Source organism: Sinocyclocheilus grahami, unplaced genomic scaffold, assembly GCF_001515645.1.
Source record: "Sinocyclocheilus grahami isolate Dianchi unplaced genomic scaffold, SAMN03320097.WGS_v1.1 scaffold976.1, whole genome shotgun sequence".
NCBI lineage: Eukaryota > Metazoa > Chordata > Actinopteri > Cypriniformes > Cyprinidae > Sinocyclocheilus > Sinocyclocheilus grahami.
The window spans coordinates 167,932-183,423 of record NW_015506155.1 but is presented as its reverse complement, the minus strand read 5'-3'; positions in this window follow the sequence as shown (position 1 = coordinate 183,423).

Below are 15,492 nucleotides of genomic sequence, written 5' to 3'. Positions count from 1 at the left end.
CATCTCAATTATCACCAGTAAAATATGGAGTGCCACAAGCTAGGTCCCTAGGTCCTCTGCTATTTTCGATATACATGTTGCCACTTGGTAATATTATTAGAAAATACGGGATTAGTTTATGCCGATGATCATTTTTGGCGGCATATAAAAATTGTGTGATTGATGAGCAGGACTCCTTAACAACTGTTACAGTTCCATGTGCTTTTGTTTTATTACATTGATGGTGACTTGTGGCTGAATATGTAATTGTTTGGAAAGGTGAATATTGATATATGAATACTGTGGTGATGTACGAAGTTTTGACTGTTGAACAATAAAAAAAAGTTGAATTATAAAAAAAAAAATAATCACAGATGTATTAAGCTATCATCAGATGAGTATAATAATGTAGTGTGTTGTAATGAATAATAAAAAAATGTGTGAAATGTAGTCTTTTTGTTGAAATTTGATGTAACTTGTTTGACTGTCAAACGTATTGTTTAAATCTCCCAATAAAACATACAGAGGCAAGAATAACCCTTTGGAAATGTCTTCTGTATTGATTTCTCTTAAAATGTGGTCAGACCGTAATTTAACTTACAGTTATAGACAAACACTATATGACTAAACTACTAACACAAACTGTTGTACTTTTATTTGGTAGATTGAGTAATCCTTCATATTCACAGTGCAGGATTGAGAAAGCATACAATTTAGTAACAAAAACTGGATCTTTTTTAATGGGTTAGCTCCTGCGTACCTAACTAGTCTTCTACCACGCTACAATCCATCATGCTCCCTAAGGTCGCAAAATTCTGGACTTTTGGTAGTACCACTAAAGGAAGTCCACTAAAGGAGGTAGAGCTTTTTCGGATTTGGCTCCCAAACTCTGGAATAGCCTTCCTGATAACGTTCGGGGTTCAGACACACTCTCTCGGTTTAAATCTAGATTAAAGACACATCTCTTTGGCCAACCATTCAAATAATGCATCTCATAATCTTTTACTGCAGTTATATCTGATCAAATGCACATTATTATTCTTTAGTTTGGGTTAAACAAATCAATTTTGCTTGGTTGGAACAGCAGCTATGCTAATTATGTCTCTATTTGTTTCTGTTTTTTGCCACGGGATGTAACTAGGATTTACACAAGCCATTTTTTCTCCATTCTGTCACTGATGGAGTTTTGGTTCCTTGCCGCTGTCGCCTCTGGTTTGCTTAGTTGGGGACACTTCATTTCCAGCAATATCATTGACTTGATTGCAAATGATTAAAAAGATACTATTTAAACTGAACTGAGCTGGATGATGACATCACTGAATTCAATGATGAACTGTCTTTAACTGAAAAATGAGTGTTTACTATTGTCATTTTGCATTATTGACACACTATATTCCTAATTAATGCTGTTCAGTTGCTTTGACACAATCTGTATTGTTAAAAGCGCTATATAAATAAAGGTGACTTGACTTGACGACTATTTCAGGCTTCTATTTCAAGCTTTGCCATGGCCTTTTAAAATTCTCTCAAATTGACCGAAACAGTTGTACTCCAAATAAAAAGGCACAAGGTCCTCATGGTCACGTGATGTTTTGCTCTATTGAACTTTGTATAACATTGGTGCTTGCACACTGTAAAAATGCTCGTAATCAGTGCTCGAAGTGGGCCAGTATGCACTGGTATGCAGTACAGCACTTCTATATTTATTCTCTTCTCTATATTCTATCAAAAAGTGTCAGTGTCTGGGTTATTAGTAATGAGACTATATAACACTTTCTGGTCTACCCTATCCAGTGTCGACACCTGTGTCCTTTAGTAAATACATTTATTTAATGTTTCCTTTATTAAATACATTTATGCTGTACCAGCAATATCTCCAAATATTTTTTTATTCATTGTAAAAAATTTTATAAAATAAAATGTGCCAATGATTTGCATATGCCAGCCTGTGCACAAGAGAGTACCAGCACATTTTTTCACTTCAAGCACTGCGTTTAATTACTTTGATACGAATTACGCTTATACAGTGTTTATCTATTTGCACGTGACACCTGTAAAAGGGCACGCGCATGGTGAGCATGTGCTGGTGAGTGTATGGTTTGCTTGTGCCAACAAACAAGGGAGAATAACAAACATATTTTGGAATTCGTTGAGGAGGAAAACAAAAGTCTCTCTGTGAAATGTAAACGTCCCCTAAAGTAACTTTTTTTGCCACTGTAAATTCAACATTGACGTACAAGTTGATGAACCCATGTGCAGATTTATTAAGAAACGTGATACAAAACCAAACTAAAACATGACTTGAAGTAAACAAAGACTTGACTAAGAGCTAAACTTGACCATGAACATTAATGTAAAACTCACCAAACAGTGGATACAGAGAACAAAGCTAGACAATGGACAATGAAAAATGAGGGCAATATAAGCCAAACTATAGGGGTCACATGACATAAACCAACCAATGAGAACATGACACATGACTAAGGGAGCACATGCTAAGAACACATGAGGGAAAAGGAAATTACATGAAAATAGGTGCGTTCGACTTCATGCGGCGCCACGCAAACCGATCGACGGCTGACTTGAAGCAGTGCATGCCGGTTAGAAATTTAGTCCGACTTGAACCGGCGCCGACGCTACGTCACTGTCACGTGTGGCATCAAAGTACCGCGATAGCGTTTCGAGAGCAGCCGGCTGACTCAGCTGGCGCAGCTTTTTCAGAGCGACTGCAGGAGCGCTGATGATGACACAGCTGTTTCACGATTGACCAAATTCACCACATGACAACAATGACATCTGTTTCTAACATCTTCAAATCCAATACTGCTCATCTGTGTTTTTAGAACATTAAAAGCTTTTTTACTGTAGTCGCAATGTTATATTGAGTCACGTTTATCATGAAAACATATATATACCCCCACTTTATTAGTATTTAAATAGTATATATTTACGTTGAACTTTATTCTTGAACAGATGGCGCTGTATTAAGCTGTATATATAAAAAGTGTTTCTGTTGCTCATGAAAACGTTTCTGAAACGTCTGTGTATTTGACAAATATTGCATTTAATTCACTTCATCTGTGATAGAGTATGCAAACACCGCGTGAGCGTCACTAACGGGAGCAGAAAGTGTCTGGCTTGACTGCTCCGTTTTCAAATCCGCCTCCGACTGCAAGCGGCGACTCTCGTTTACTGCCATCTGTAGCGGTGCTTCAAGTCGAACGCACCTAATGACAAGAGAATAAAAAATAAAAGACAAGAACCTAAATCCGAAAACTAGGGCTGCCCCCTAATAGTCAACTAATTGTTAGTTGACCAGAAGAGGCTTGGTTGACCAAAATCTTTTTGGTCGCAGAAAAAAAAAAAATTCCATGGGCGAAGTAATGCAGTCCGTGACGTACAGATCGTTAACGGCTAGTCCAGGGGTGGCGAACGTCGGTCCTGGAGAGCTGCAGCCCTGCAGAGTTTTGCTTCAAACCTAATCAAACACCTGAACAAGCTAATCAAGGTCTGAACGGTTACTAGGAAGCTACAGGCAGGTGAGTTTTAATTAGGGTTAGAGCTGAACTCTGCAGGGCTGCGGATCTCCAGGACCGGAGTTCGCCACCCCTGGGCTAGTCTATAGTAATACAGTACATCGACGGGCAGGACATCCAAACGCTCGACAATCATTCATCGACCTCTCAAATATGACTTATCATCTGAAATATGTAAGTATTAGCAACTTTACATGGCTGCTCAATCTAATGTTAACCTAGAGAAATAACCCGCTATTCAAGTGTCTGTGCGGAAGCTGAACAGCAGCGTGCTCACTGCAGAACAGATGGAGGAGCCGGTGTGCTCACTTGCTCTTAAAATAATCCCTAATTTTTGGTCATACAGATAAGAGTAATACATCTTTCAAATCTGTAAAGACTCTACGTTTATTTGTGTGCACTCACAATACCACGCTTTTACCATCACAGGAAGCGCAGATGACAGTGGCAAGAACTCAGGGACTCCCAGACTTGGGATCAGATCTGTACCAGATCTGCTCACACTGAACTCAAATGTGGATCCATAAACATTGGCAGTTAGTCTCATCTGTCTTGGCCCAAGCTCCACGTCTGCAGGAGCTTGTGTCCAATAGTCTCACCCCCCAAAAAAAAATCCTTAGGGGAAACTTGCATGGCGGCTGTGGCGTGATGACTCTGGCATGGCGGCCATGTTGGACGGAGGCTCTGGTGTAGCGGCCGTGACAGGTCGAGAATCTGGGGTGGCGGCCATGACGGGGAGAGGCTCTGGCATGGCGGCCACCTTAGCTGATGACTCAGGCGTTGCGGCCATGACGTGACCTTACTGTGAAATGAGCCAAACATGTCTAAAAAAATTGTCTAAAAAACTGTTCTTGGTTCAGTGAGTTGATGACTCGAGATCCACTAGCACTGATTCTGATTCTTGAATGAATTGCTCAAAGGTTATGTGAACAGTTTTAACCGATTTGACCGAAACCGTCGTTGATGATGTAATAGGAAATTATTTACTAAAATAAAAATGAAAACTTTATAAATATGTGCATTTTATTTTCTGTGCAGATATATTTTGCCAGACCAGAAAGTTTGAAAATGTTTTAAAAGCTAGAAGTTTGAAGGTTTTCAGTTTGAAGTAATTTGATGTTTAAAGTATCTTTTATTTAAAAAAAAAATATATATATTTTTTTTTAATTAATCTTCATTTTTTTATGAAAATCATGTCGGATCAGTCTGAAAACATATAGAAACCCAAGTCAGACCAATCTGGGCTGAGTTTGTGGTTCTAGCTTGAAAGCTCTAGGAGGAGATAAAATCTGAAAATGTAATCTCAGAAGAATAATAACTTTCTCAAGCCAATTTAATTAGTGTTAAAGTGTTTGGAACACGTGCTGAAAAGATCTCGGTATCAATAGTTTGCCTTATTTCAAATTCTACAGGTCAAATATAATACTGCTTGACTTCAGTTGCACAATCATACAGTTATTGGTAATTGATTCATACTTGAACATTCTGCTGCTTTTATTATGTCATAGAGTCGAACAGCAGTATTGTATTCACTTTGGATCATGTGTTTGACAAGGACGAAAAAGATATCTATTTATGAAAGTTAATCTCTATTGGGAAAAAATACATTAATGTTGCAAAAATGATTGAGTCTGATGATTCAAGTTAATTCCACAATAACAATTTTCTGAAAATAATTTCTTAAACTATCTTTCCATCTTCATGTCACTGCCATGAATGCTAAGAGTGGCAAGGAAGCAAAAATTAAAAGGTAAGCCAACTTTGAATTGACAAAAAAATCGGAATGTGTAGCATATGAATACATTAAAAACTGTATTAACTTGTGTTAAAGTGCAGCATGAATCTTTTATATGGATGTATTTCTGAACATGAATATGGTAAGATGGATCACATGACAGCAATAAAGAGTGCTCGAAGTGGGCTGTTCACACCGTTACACAGTACAGACACGTCGATATTTTAATCTTTAGCATACCTTTGCTTTTTTCATTACTGTTTTTCCACCACTTCTCACATGTTGCTGATACTTTACTTTGCCACTCAGAGTCAAAGCGTCAGTGTCTCGGTTATTAATAATGACACTACATAAATCACACTACCCAGGAGGAGCACTACATTACCTCTCATCTCAACAATGCATGTGAACACAAGCAGAGTTCATCTGGTCTACCCTATCACCAGACCATCTCTGCTATCACCAATGAGGACTTCCATTATCTCTCACACACACACACACACACACACACACACACAGTAGGGTATCAAATTTAATGTTTGGCGTAGAAATTTCAAATGTGATAATGATTTGCATATGCCAGCATGCACTTTTTTTCTACTTTAGTCATTGCTTGTAAATCTTCTCTAGTATTTGTGCATCTTCTATGACTATGTATTTCTGTAGTATGTACCTCACCTTGTGGAAAAGCTACTTGTGATAAACGTTGATTCATCACATGACTTTTGCTTTACCATCTGTGTTTTTAAAATGAAAATTTGCTGAAAATGTACTCACCCTCAGGCCATCCAAGATGTAGATGTTTAAAAAAAATATTGAAACAGATTTTGAGAAATGTAGCATTACTTCACTTGCTCACTAATGGATCCAGTGCAGTGAATGGGTGCTGTCAGAATGACCAAACCACTGATAAAAACACAGTAATCCAAAACATGACTCCAGTCCATCATGTCTTAATGTCTTGTGAAGTGAAAAGCTATGTGTTTGTAAGAAGAAAATCCATTGTTAAGGTGTTTCAACTTAAAACTGGCAATTCTGGTCAAAATATGAGTGTGAGCCCATTGAAAAGTCCATTCCCTGTTGTCCTCTCACATCAAAAACCATGAACGTTTGTTTAGAATATTTGTTCAGAACTGTTTTGGACTAGTTTCGCAAGTAAATGGTGCTCGAACTGTGCATTCATCTGGTCTACCCTATCACCAGACCATCTCTGCTATCACCAATGAGGACTTCCATTATCTCTCACACACACACACACACACACACACACACACAGTAGGGTATCAAATTTAATGTTTGGCGTAGAAATTTCAAATGTGATAATGATTTGCATATGCCAGCATGCACTTTTTTTCTACTTTAGTCATTGCTTGTAAATCTTCTCTAGTATTTGTGCATCTTCTATCACTATGTATTTCTGTAGTATGTACCTCACCTTGTGGAAAAGCTACTTGTGATAAACGTTGATTCATCACATGACTTTTGCTTTACCATCTGTGTTTTTAAAATGAAAATTTGCTGAAAATGTACTCACCCTCAGGCCATCCAAGATGTAGATGTTTAAAAAAAATATTGAAACAGATTTTGAGAAATGTAGCATTACTTCACTTGCTCACTAATGGATCCAGTGCAGTGAATGGGTGCTGTCAGAATGACCAAACCACTGATAAAAACACAGTAATCCAAAACATGACTCCAGTCCATCATGTCTTAATGTCTTGTGAAGTGAAAAGCTATGTGTTTGTAAGAAGAAAATCCATTGTTAAGGTGTTTCAACTTAAAACTGTCAATTCTGGTCAAAATATGAGTGTGAGCCCATTGAAAAGTCCATTCCCTGTTGTCCTCTCACATCAAAAACCATGAACGTTTGTTTAGAATATTTGTTCAGAACTGTTTTGGACTAGTTTCGCAAGTAAATGGTGCTCAAACTGTGCATTTTTTTTCTTATTTAGACGAGATGACTTTTGGAGAAAGAAAAATAGTGGATAAAGGACTCACATTTTAGCCAGAAGCAATGGTTTGAAGTAAAAAAAACAAAAGACTTAATGGATTTGTTTGAATCATGTGGATTACTTGTCATTACTTGATGTTTTTATCAGATGTTTGGACTCTCATTCTGACTGGCACCCATTCACTGCAGAGGATCCACTGGTGAGCAAGTGATGTAATGCTTAATTTCTCCAAATCTGTTATGATGAAGAAACAAACTCATGCACATCTTGGATGGTCTGAGGGTGACTACATTTTCAGGTGAATTATTCCTTTAAGGAATAACAGATTTATTAGAGTTTTTGTATATTTTATCAGTTAATGAAATGTAAGTTTTTATACTGTAAATGTAATTTCAATACGTAAAATATAAAATGTTGATGCCATATTTTTTATACTAAAGTTTTGCGTTTTGCGGTTTTTTTTAAATAGTGCAATTACTGTGTCCACAGAGGGTCTAATAATTGCAGAGACAAATACAGGTGACATATGACATGTCTACCTTTCTTATCCAGGCAATGTCCCATACGTTCCTCAAATAAATTTTATATCAGCTCCATCAGGACCCATTCCCATCAAATGCCCTTCTCCTGACATCACTTTGCCTCAAGCTTGTGAGTCTCAGGGTCGTTTCACGTGTTTACCAAATGATTCAGGACAAGAACATACCAGCTTTGCTGTTTTATTCATGTTTTGTTATTTTGGATTTACCTGCGAATGAACAGAATGCTGCTTGCCTGCCACAAATGTATTGCAAGAAACTCAAAAGCGTTTGTGGAAAATCACCCTAAAACAAGAAGTAGAATCAGGTCTAGTGAGAACTAGTGATGAGCATGTTTGAAGGATGAAGACCGAAGCTTTATGAATCTTTTGTTTTATATCAGTGTTGACTGAAGCAACTGACTGAAGATGCGTTCTCTTGATCTTGAATCAGATTAAAGTTCTTCATATGTGGACCTTAAATCTCATTTACTGATATTATACATTAAAATTTCATGAATACATTTAGAATATAGTTTTCTGGAACATGTCATTGAACATATTTTTGGTGCGGTGTTGTTGGTGCTATTAGCATATGGGGTTAAAGCAGTTAGAAACAATGAATCATTTTGTGAAGCAATTGGTTCAGTTGATTTAAAGTTTCGAATAAGCTTTGCCTCTCCCATCGCTATAACTGTATACCAATAACTACTAAAGTGGACAAGCTCACAACACAATAATCACATTAATAGTAGTTCAGTATCCCTAACCCACCTTAAATATTGGATAGGTGGTTGCATACTTAGTAAACTTTCCACCACAATCTTTATTGAATGCTTGAAAGTGCATCGAGAAATAAGCCTCACACACAAGTTTTCATATTTGATGGCTGGACGAAATTAATTCAAGCCAAAAGATTTTCTTCCCCCTTCTCATGACATTTTCTGCTCCCTCGCTACACACTGCAGCTTATTGCTGGCACTGTTCCTCAGCCATTTTGTGCTCCTGCACTTGACCCTCCAATATATCCCTTCTCAATTCATCCCAATCCTTCAAGTGGAACAAGCACAGCGAGAGGAGAAGTTGCTGATAAACCTGGCAAAAACACTATTTCCTCTCAGAGTCAGCTTCCTAGAGTGACCTGGAGATGTGAGGAAGAGTGAGGTTCAAAGGGTCCTTTTACTGAACTGGCGAAAGAACACTGATGCATTTCAACTGTGTGCTAGTGCACTCATTTTGTTTTTGAATGTCTGAATAAAAACCTCATAGCCCATCAAACTTGCCCTCTCAACAGTGACTTTGTCAAGTACCAAAGAGTGAGATTAGATTTTATTTTGAACCTCTTTTATGGTTAGTTTCTATGCAGAGCATTCTATTTCCCAAAGATGTGTCTGAGCTCATTTGCAAGTCATGCTGAATTTTGGTATTCTTCTCCAAAGCACTGGTCTTCTCATAATTTGCAAATCCCAGGGCGTAATATTATATGTTATTTCAAGCTTTATATGGCTTTTTCAAATCAACAATACACAGAAGAATGATTTCCTAAATGAACCATAGCATCATTTATCTAAAACCAGCAGAGCCTTTTTAACATATATTGTTTGTAGTACAACAACTAACACAAGGACCCATTCTTCTTCATAAAAAGGTTTTATTTAAAGATTGCGGAACATGATGAAGAATATGTTTGTGTTACAACAGCTGTAAATTGGACATTTTTCAGAAAGGCTTGAAAAAAGTGCTTCTTTTCTGTGATGTGAAACTCCAAAATTCCTGAGCATATGGTCTGGAGAAGTACATTTTGGGAGGTGATATGATACATTATGAACAACTTTGTTTCGTAAAAGGAAGCCATAAACATTCCACTCGACCAATCAGGTTGTAATTGATGACCCGACTTAATAGAGTGTGTTTATAGTAAGAAAGATAAATCATTGAGTAAAAAGCCTCAGTGGACACCTGTTGAGCATTCAACTGTGTGTAGCCACGGTATAATAAATCTTTATTATTATTATTATTATTATTATGCATATAATTAATTATTATTTTTATTTATAATTTTTTATAATATGTATTACTTATGTTTTTATTATTATTAGATATGATGTTTTAATAACATCTATTTCTGTTATTTATTCTATATTTAATTAATTGTATTATTCTGCTGATTGATTGATTGATTGATTGATTGGAGTTCTTTTACTTCTGTTCAAAATTTTGGGGTCAGTAAGAATTTTTTTTTTAAGGATGCATTAAATTTATCAAAAGTGACAGTGAAGATATTTATAATGTAAAACAAGATTTTGATTTCAAATAGATGCTGTTCTTTTGAATTTTTTATTAATCAAAGAATCATGAAAAAAACTCTCAACATTATTAAATAATAAATAGCATATTACATTACATATATTAAATAAAATATATTAAAATATAATAGTTATTTAAAATGTTATAATATAATTTTTTTTTACTAGAAAAAGAAACTTGTCGACTCTAAGCTTTTGAACGGTTGTGTACCTCACTCCTGCTGCAGTTTATATGGGATGCATTATGGACAGCGAGTCAAATCTGTTTACCTTCACTTCTATTCAAGTATTCAAAACCAAATTAATTTTTTCGTATTTACATCCCACCTTAGAAAAATGTGGCAGCTCAATGGCTCAAGCTCTGCATAAACTGTCAAGAAGATATATGTGATATGTGATATATGATAAGATATATATGCTAAGCAATTCAAGTCAAATGGAAAAACTACAAGCAGTACATTTGAAATGAAAAAGATCTACTAGATTTGAAAATGGAAAGTGGTTAAGTATTTTAGCCTTAGCTGTCATCTCGCTAAGACTTCGCAGCCATGTCAGTTCTTGACTTAAGGGACAGATGTCATAATGTCCTCCACATGACTGCTTCTCTCTTCATGGAGGAAGGGCAAAAGTAAGTGTGTGTAAAGGCTTCTGGCACACATCACCTGCTCTGAGAATCCAAAGCTTCCAAGAGAGACTGAGAAACAGGAGGAAGATGATGAAGAAGGGGTGAAGCAAATTAAACAGAATTAGTGTTTATGTAGCAGGTGGGCAAGCCATGATGGGTCGAGACTCTGGAGTGGTAACCATGTTAGGTCGAGGCTCTGGCGTGGCGGCCACCTTGGCTGAAGATTCAGGCGTGGCGGTCATGACATGGAGAGGCTCTGGCTTGGACAGGCACTAAAACAACCACAACACGACACATTGACCAAAGGAACCAATAGCAGTATCACATGCAGGCAAGGGAAGCACATGACATGACAGGAACCATGACTATGAAAAAATAAATAAATAAAAGACATGAAAACATGAACATAAACCAACACTCAAAACCAACGTTACATCACTACAGATATTTAATACATTTTTATTTTAGTTTTACATACGTTTTAGTTTGTATTTAATTCCAGTCTTTTGGATCATTGTTATTAATAACATTCTTTTTTTCACAGTCTCAACAAGACTTAAATTACTTGTAAAGTGCCAAATAAAAGTAAAATCAGATTTTGGTGACTAAATAAAATAAGTGTTACTCACCCGTAACTTTATTAGGAAACAGAATATAATACATGGTTTATATTTAACCGAAACTGGTAAATTATGTGTGCAATAAAGAAAAAAAAAATTAGAAAAATTATCCAAAACTGATGTGTCAACACAATGAATTTGTGACTGATTCAGTTTCAGCAAGAGATGCATACTCATTCTGTATATTGTGCTGCAAGCAACACGACTTGTGCTTTTTGCATAGAAAAAAATAGCTAAATAATTTAATTAGTGTATGGACAAAAAAGTATTTTTTATAAAAAAAAAAAAGGTAAAATATAGTTTCATGGACTCATGACAGGCAAAATTTCTTTGAACGGCCTCAGTGGCCATAGCATGACAGGTAGAGAGTTCGTGAGTGGCCTCCATAGCCATGTAATGACAGGTAGGGTATTCAGAGACAGCCTCCATGGCCGTTACAGAACAGGCAAGAGGTTCAGGGACGTCCTCCCCAGCCGTAACCGGACATGCTGACAGTTCAGAAATGGCCTCTTTGGCCATGAAAGGGCAGGCTGAGAGCTCAGAGACAACCTCTTTGGCCATAACATGACTGGTAGAGGGTTTCCTTGTGATCACTGTGGTCAAAACAAAACTGGCAGGAAACTCACAGGCTGGCTCCAACACAAGACTGAACTCTGGGGCTTGAGCGGGCTCTGGAGCGGATTCACAGATTAGAGTAGGCGCTGGAGTGGATTCATGGATTAGAGAGGGCTCTAGAGCTGACTCACGGACTGAAGCGGGCTCTGGAGCAGACTCATGGACTGGAGAGCAGTGTGCAGCCCAAACACACAAAATGGCTATCGCTGTAACAGGGAGTGCGACTGACAGCGGGACCACCTCAGAGACCCTCAGACCTCACACCACTGTAGAGATGTCAGCAGTTTGCACAGATGTAAGCGGATTGTCCTCTAAACTGGAAGCCAGTCTCAAACGCCTAGGAATCGCCCTTGTAGCCTCAGATGCACTGTACATGACACCTGGAAACACTGGAGTGGTGTCCATGATGGCTGAAGATTCTAGTGTAGCGTCCATGACAACGGGAGATTCTGGAGTGGCGGCCATATTGGCTGGAGGCTCTAGCGCGGCAGCCATGATGGGTCGAGACTCTGGAGTGGTAACCATGTTAGGTCGAGGCTCTGGCGTGGCGGCCACCTCGGCTGAAGATTCAGGCGTGGCGGTCATGACATGGAGAGGCTCTGGCTTGGACAGGCACTAAAACAACCACAACACGACACATTGACCAAAGGAACCAATAGCAGTATCACATGCAGGCAAGGGAAGCACATGACATGACAGGAACCATGACTATGAAAAAATAAATAAATAAAAGACATGAAAACATGAACATAAACCAACACTCAAAACCAACGTTACATCACTACAGATATTTAATACATTTTTATTTTAGTTTTACATACGTTTTAGTTTGTATTTAATTCCAGTCTTTTGGATCATTGTTATTAATAACATTCTTTTTTTCACAGTCTCGACAAGACTTAAATTACTTGTAAAGTGCCAAATAAAAGTAAAATCAGATTTTGGTGACTAAATAAAATAAGTGTTACTCACCCGTAACTTTATTAGGAAACAGAACACAATACATGGTTTATATTTAACCGAAACTGGTAAATTATGTGTGCAATAAAGAAAAAAAAAATTAGAAAAATTATCCAAAACTGATGTGTCAACACAATGAATTTGTGACTGATTCAGTTTCAGCAAGAGATGCATACTCATTCTGTATATTGTGCTGCAAGCAACACGACTTGTGCTTTTTGCATAGAAAAAAATAGCGAAATAATTTAATTAGTGTATGGACAAAAAAGTATTTTTTATAAAAAAAAAAAAGGTAAAATATAGTTTCATGGACTGAAATAAATGTTTATTGTGCCATAAAAAGTAAATGTTGTTCTCAGTCTGCATGTATAGATGTGTTGAAAGGGGAGAGAGTTGTTTTTAATAAAGTTCCATATAAGGTCTGCCAGACTGAACCCAAAGGACTTAAAGAAGTCAAGGCTCTCACAATTGTAAGAGTGAAAACTGCACTTTAAATATGTTTGGACTTCAGGGTGTTTAGATGCGCCACAGAAACATACCTCATGGCCTGTTTGTCACCAAGCCCTTTACTAAGTCCATGAAGGTCAAATTCAGTGATCGAGAGGTATGAGTGATTGGATTGCAAATTGTAATCCAAGAGATTCTGTGTACTGTTTTTTGGTCCAATAAGTAATATCTCTGTCTTATCCGAATTTAATAGGAGAAAATTATTATTTATGAACCTTTTTGTAAAGTGTTACCAAAATATAGTACACAAATAAAATATTATAGTGGGTTAACCCCTTTTGAACAAAGTCAGATTCGGTAGGAAGATATACAGAGAACTGATGATTATTATATGATGACAGACATAAGAGTTCACCAGCAGGGTGCAACCCATTCATCTATTAATTCATTCGCTGTGACGGTAAATGTGATTTCAGCAGAGCTCATTAGCTGGAGATGAGAATAAACAGCCATAGCAGCAATATGTTCAAGGACATATGCCCCCCTGAAATGCATTGCACTCTTCTAAAACAGTATGAGAGACCCCTTAAGCATATGCACTTCTACTGAGATTATTTCAAGAGACCATCACATCTCCATTTCCCAAAACGGAAAGGGACAAGGATGCAGGTGTACAGTATATATGAATTACCAATGATGCTGATTATAAACTTCATTTTCATGGCACCTTGTGATGTTTAGCTGTTGAACTGTGATTCAACCAGCACATATGCAGACAATTCCTTCAGCAGACTGCGAGGCCTTAGGGAACTCGTGTTGGATGAAAATTTCATTCTTTTTTTTCACATAGACACACGTCTTGTTCTGCCAAACCCACAAAGTAAATGCTTGTTGCCTGCGAAAACATGGCATGCAGAGAAAAAAACCACACTCTAAAAAAAGCTGGGTTGTTTCAACCCAACTTTGGGTCAAATATGGACTAACTCAACCATTGGGTTACATTAAATTTTTAACCCAAAAGTTGGGTTAGTCCATATTTGACCCATAGTTGGGTTGAAACAACCCAGCATTTTTTAGAGTGCAGGTTACACCATATTAGAAGGCTCCATTTTCACAGATTTCTTTCAAATCAAGAGTTTCAAGTTACCTGCTAAGAGACTCTCTCATTCTGTATATTGTGCTGCAAGCAACACGACTTGTGCTTTTTGCATAGAAAAAAATAGCGAAATAATTTAATTAGTGTATGGACAAAAAAGTATTTTTTATAAAAAAAAAAAAGGTAAAATATAGTTTCATGGACTGAAATAAATGTTTATTGTGCCATAAAAAATAAATGTTGTTCTCAGTCTGCATGTATAGATGTGTTGAAAGGGGAGAGAGTTGTTTTTAATAAAGTTCCATATAAGGTCTGCCAGACTGAACCCAAAGGACTTAAAGAAGTCAAGGCTCTCACAATTGTAAGAGTGAAAACTGCACTTTAAATATGTTTGGACTTCAGGGTGTTTAGATGCGCCACAGAAACATACCTCATGGCCTGTTTGTCACCAAGCCCTTTACTAAGTCCATGAAGGTCAAATTCAGTGATCGAGAGGTATGAGTGATTGGATTGCAAATTGTAATCCAAGAGATTCTGTGTACTGTTTTTTGGTCCAATAAGTAATATCTCTGTCTTATCCGAATTTAATAGGAGAAAATTATTATTTATGAACCTTTTTGTAAAGTGTTACCAAAATATAGTACACAAATAAAATATTATAGTGGGTTAACCCCTTTTGAACAAAGTCAGATTCGGTAGGAAGATATACAGAGAACTGATGATTATTATATGATGACAGACATAAGAGTTCACCAGCAGGGTGCAACCCATTCATCTATTAATTCATTCGCTGTGACGGTAAATGTGATTTCAGCAGAGCTCATTAGCTGGAGATGAGAATAACCAGCCATAGCAGCAATATGTTCAAGGACATATGCCCCCCTGAAATGCATTGCACTCTTCTAAAACAGTATGAGAGACCCCTTAAGCATATGCACTTCTACTGAGATTATTTCAAGAGACCATCACATCTCCATTTCCCAAAACGGAAAGGGACAAGGATGCAGGTGTACAGTATATATGAATTACCAATGATGCTGATTATAAACTTCATTTTCATGGCACCTTGTGATGTTTAGCTGTTGAACTGTGATTCAACCAGCA